General features: G+C 44.8%; 1 pseudogene; it reads left to right on the forward strand.

The window, feature by feature from the left end:
- Window positions 1–296: 296 nt before the first annotated feature.
- On the forward strand, window positions 297–954 carry LOC106990070 (60S ribosomal protein L12-like; annotated as a pseudogene).
- The last annotated feature ends 4,550 nt before the right edge of the window (window positions 955–5,504 follow it).

Raw genomic sequence — 5,504 nt, forward strand, 5'->3', positions numbered from 1 at the left:
TCATTTGGCTAAACTCTTACAAGTATAAAAGCACATTAGTATGCCCTGCAAAACTCCCTACTACTTCAGCTTTAGATAGACTGCCTGAAGCCTATCCATCCTGGCCTATCCTCATAAAGTACAGGCTAGGATATTTCTCCCAATATTTTGGTCAGGAGAAACCACATTAAAATGAAGATTAAGGGCAGTTTGGGAAAAGAGGACACATACACACATAGAGATGTCCATTGGGCTTTTGGTTTTCAGCTCAGAGGAGGAGGTGAAGGTTCAGCTGTCTCCAGCTGTCCTGATTCTGGGTTCCTCCAACAGCAGCCACCCCCACTGTGCCACCTAAGGTCAACCTCAGTGAGATCAAAGTCATGTATCTGAGGTGCATCTGTGGGGAAGCTGGTGCCTTGTCTGCCCTGGCCCCCAAGACCGGCCCCCTGGGTCTGTCTCCTAAAAAGTTTGGTGATGACATCATCAAGGCAACCAGTGATTGGAAGGGCCTGAGGATTACAGACCCTTCTGGCCATTCAGGACCCACAGGCCCAGATTGAAGTGGTATCTTCTGCCTCTGCCCTGATTATCAAAGCCCTCAAGGAACCACCAAGAGACAGAAAGAAGTAGAAAAACATTAAGCACAGTGGAAATATCACTTTTGATGAGACTGTCAACATTGCCCAACATATGTGGCACTGATCTTTAACCAGAGATCTCTCTGGAACCATGGAAGAGATCCTGGGGACGTCCCAATCCATTGCCTGCAATTTTGATGGCCACCACCCTCAACATCACAGATAATATCAACAGTGGTGGAGGGGAATGCCCCACTAGTTAAGAACTACAAAGGAAAATATTTCGGTAAAGGATCATATGACAACAACAGCAACAAGAAAGATATTCGTTGAAGTATATCGTAAGACTGAATAGAGAACTGATTGTAGAAATTATGATATTCCTTAAATGGATACTATTTTAAAAATTAGATATATATGTATTAATGTGAAAAGATTTCCAAAATAGCTTATTAAATTATAAGAGCAAGGTGCAATCAATTTTTCTTTCTTTCTTTTTTGTTTTTTAAATCTCAATAATTAACCCTGACGCAAAGGGGCAAATACTTTAATGAAGAAGTATGTAAACAAGTTTAAAGAGTTTGCTTTGGGGGTGATGTGTCCTTACTTGGGCATGAGGATTTACTTATTTTGGGACCTGGAAGTTGAAAGAGAGGGAGGAAGAGCCAGTCCAGATAAAGAGGGCAATGGTGGTTGACTTCCTCTGGGGACCCCCTGAGGAAATGTGTAAAACACCTTCAGAATTCAGTCCCAGAGACAGAAGAAGAAAGCATATATGGGCTGCATGCCCACTCCAAGTTCCCTCTTGGCTGAAGTTGGAAACTCCAGGGGTGCTAACTCTCTGGCATTTCCAGGCTTGCACCCATAGAAGAATGTCTGGGCAGCTTCCTCCAGCATCTTTTTTTTTTTTTTTTAGTTTTTTTTTTAATGTTTATTTATTCTTGAGAGAGAGAGAGACAGAGCGTGAGTGAGAAAGAGGCAGAGAGAGAGGGAGACACAGAATCCGAAGCAGGCTCCAGGCTCTGAGCTGTCAGCACAGAGCCTGACACAAGGCTCGAACCCACAAACCGTGAGATCATGACCTGAGCCGAAGCTGGGCGCTTAACCGACTGAGCCACCCAGGCGCCCCCTCTAGCATCTTTAAAGATGGCAGCAGAGGGGCTCCAGAGCAGAGAACAGCCCTTGGGTCCAGCCAAGGCAGTGATGTCAGGTTAGGCCTGCACATGCCTGTTTGTCGCAGCAATGACCAGGGCAGCTGTGGGCTATGAGGAGGTCAGACACAACACAAAGATGTTTGATGTGGCTTGGCATTCAGATATTCATCCCAGTGCTGGACTTCCTAGAAGACCTAGCATTTCTGGATTCTGGAGTGCAGTTATGACCTGAGGAAGACCTGATGTCAAGACTGAGATGACTGGACTGGTTGGAGGCCACCACTGGGCTAAGTCTTTGCTTTCAGCCTTTCTCCTCGCTGCTTTGGCAGTGTCCTCTCTGCATCCAGTGATGGTAAATGCTCTCTCCCCATTGCTGTTGCTGATGGTGCTCCTTTCTCTCCTCTCTCAGGCTCTCCCTAGGGAAGCCCAGGCCTAGCAAGGAGACCCATACTCCACTCTCTGAGACCTACACCCACCCCCACTGCAGCCCAGCTCACCTTCCACATCCCCCAGAGACACTGACTACACAACCATTTATGTGGCACATTCTTGCCTCTGAAATTCTTTGTATTGCCCCACCAGTGAGTCTGTGTTTAAACATACATGCTGTAAGTTTAGGTAATATTTGGGGGCGGGGGTGTTACATCTTGTTTCCTCAGCTGGAGTTAGTTCCTTGAAGACAAGAGCCATAGATTATATTTTTTTGTACCTCTCAATACCCGGTAAAGGAATTATGGGTAACAGATGTTCAGTAAATGTGTGGTTGATTGTTGCTGCAGGCCCCCTTCTGCAAAGCCCCAAGAACAGCTAATTTTGAAGCAAATGAATGAGAGCACCAATACAGCCATGGTTCATGTGTAACAAAGGGACTATATCTGCTTGTCCTCATTAAGGCAATGAATAGATGATGAACCCGCTTGGGTAAGCAAATTCTGCTAGTGACCTAAAGTTCATTTTCACAGGGGCATTTCTGGTAAAGCCCCGCGCTTAGGACTGCCAAGATATGAAGGCACATCAGCCAGTAGAGAACATAACAATAAAAGTGAAATGGGAAAGATGTGCCTCAGAACAAAGAATGCAGTGTGCTTGCCTTAGGAAGTAAAACTCAAGCCACTACTTACAGACTGATCAGTTTTTCTCTTATCCCAACCTTAACATTCAGGCTAGCCTTTTGGACAGGGAGATGCAACAGGCCAGTGTTTGCAGTTCTCCACCCATCCCTGATCACCCTTTCGAATACACATGGCCTTGTGACTTGCTTTGGCCAATGAAACGTTCATGGAAGGGATGCATGTCACGCCCAGGCAGAAGCATTAGGAACCCGTGGCCAATTCTGCAAGCTATCTCCCCTTGCTGCAAACACTCTGGGAGCAGGGGTTTGGGTAGAGATTCAACGAAATGGAACCAGGAAGATGGAGTCCATTCACTCAAGCTAAACGCATTGAGTACCAACCATGTGCAAAGAAGGCACCGTCAGACACTGGGAATATACTAGCACACAAGGCAAAGCCCCTGCTCTCACAGACGTTCCCGTCTGCAGGGCAGACTTCCATAAATGAGTATTTAGTTCCGGCTGTGACTCATTACGGAGGGAGGTGGAGCATGTCAGGAGAGCACATAACATGAACATCCTAGGTCTGAGATTTGATGGAGGGACTGATTTAAGAACAGGTAGGAGTTACCAGTTAAAGAATGATCCAGGCTGGGGTCCTGAGCAGAGAAGGGCATAGTGAACCTGAAAAAGAAAAGGCCAGCATGGCTGGACAAGAGAAAGTGGGGGAATGGTCCACCATGCTTGTAAACACAGAGAAACCACACGAGATGGGTCCTTGTGACCTTTGTTAATGATTTCAATAACTTATTCTAAATTTACTTGGGTATCCTTAAAACAAACACTGGTCACACATCACTCTTATAAAATCCTTTTCTCTACCCCAGCAGCCCTTCAGAGTGGCACAGAGTTCTTCCTTGCTGGGAGAGCCTGAAGCAAGTTGAGAGATTGAACATGTACCCCTGTCATGAGGTCATGAGTGGTGTCTCCCACCCCTTCAGAAGTTACCATCACCTTCTGCCATCCCAGGTACCCGGCAGGGCTGCTCTGCAGAGACCAGGATCAGCTCTGGCTATATTGGTAGAAAGGCATTTGTTACAGGTATTAAGTTGCTTATGGAATCACGGAGAAAGGGATTCTCTACTGTGTTTCTAGGAAGAACCTAAAGCCACCCCCCATAACTGGGCCACCAAGAATGCTGCTGCCCTGTCACAGTGTGGATGCACTGCACCTGTTGAAACTGGAACCCGGTGCCACAGCTGCTGGCTTGAAACCATACGCATCAGGAAATTGGGTGTCGCATGACCTGCCCCTCTCCCGAAGCACCTCACTTGCAAGTTCAAGACTTGCACAAATGCGAGGGATCAGCAGGACCTAGATTACAACCAGAACCTAGCTTCAGAGGAGGCTGGGAAGTGACACTGTAAGTTGTAGTCTCTGCAGTGTGGAAAAGCTGCTGGAAGAGGTTGAAGGAGATTTTGAGCGTGTAACTCATGGCGCTCGTCACACCACAGCTCAGAGGAACTGACGCCAAGTGAGAGCCCTGCTCTTGAAAACCTTTCAGCTCTCACTTTAGCAATTGAAAACCCTATACTTATCTAGTGCCGCATTCCTGGTCTTGCTCTTGTTTTTTCTCCACCAAGAATAAAACCACTGTATTTCTCCACTTCTTCTGCATTTTGTTAAAGCATGTGCCCTTCTGTTTATCTGTTCCTTATGTTAAGAACATTAGAGGCTGTAGGAGGATAAGTTCATCATAAGTGAGCTTGTCAGAACTCAGCTCTGTGTAATGTGCATACAGGTGCTCATGATTCGAATGTTTGTCCCATTAAGTTCTTCTATAAGGCAATTGCTGCAGACTGTTTTGAGAAAGTTGTAAAGGGAGCATAAGGAATGCAGTTGGGATGAGCTACAGTGAGCATCTAGCTTAAGGGCCAGAGGAGGGTAGATGTTTCAAACCTCTGTTGGCCTCCATTATTTTCTGTGACTATTTGGACAGTACTTTTAGAGCTTTCTAATTCTCTTTGCACTTTCTTTACCTTAGGCTGCTTTCTTGATCAGATGTTTAGAGAGACCTTGGATTCTCAGGCTTTTGTGTGAGCTTTGATGTTTTCCTGGTGCTGGGCACACGGGAACTGCCAGACTGTTGTCCAAAGTGATTGTGCCATTTTATATTCCCACCAGCAGCATATGAGGGTTCTGAATTCTCCACATCATTGCTCTTGTCTGGCTTTTTGATTCTAACCATCTTACTGGACATGAAGTGGTATCTGATCGTAGTTTAAATTTGTGTTTCCCTGGTGACTGATGATGTTGAGTGTCTTTTCAGGTACTTGTCATTTGGCTGTTTGCCTTGGAAAAGTGTATATTCAGATTATTTTCCCTTTTTAAATGACTCATTAGCTTACTGTTTTTATTGAGTTGTAACAGTTCTTTATATGTTCTAGATACAAGTTTCTTATCAGATAAATGATTTACAAATATTTCTGCCATTGTGGGTTTTTTTTTCACTTTCCAGATAATGTCCCTCAAGGCTCAAAACTTTTAAATTTTGATAAAGTGCAATTGATCTACTTTTCCCCCTTTGTTGCTTTTGTTACTTGTGTTTTTGGTATTATATCTAAGACTTGGCACAAAGATTTACTCCTATGTTTCCTTCTGAGAGTTTTATAGTTTTTCCTTACATTTTTTTTTTAAATATTTTTTTAAGTACTCTCTACATTTGGTGTGGGGCTCAAACTC

Source organism: Acinonyx jubatus, chromosome C2 (genome assembly GCF_027475565.1).
Source record: "Acinonyx jubatus isolate Ajub_Pintada_27869175 chromosome C2, VMU_Ajub_asm_v1.0, whole genome shotgun sequence".
Lineage (NCBI taxonomy): Eukaryota > Metazoa > Chordata > Mammalia > Carnivora > Felidae > Acinonyx > Acinonyx jubatus.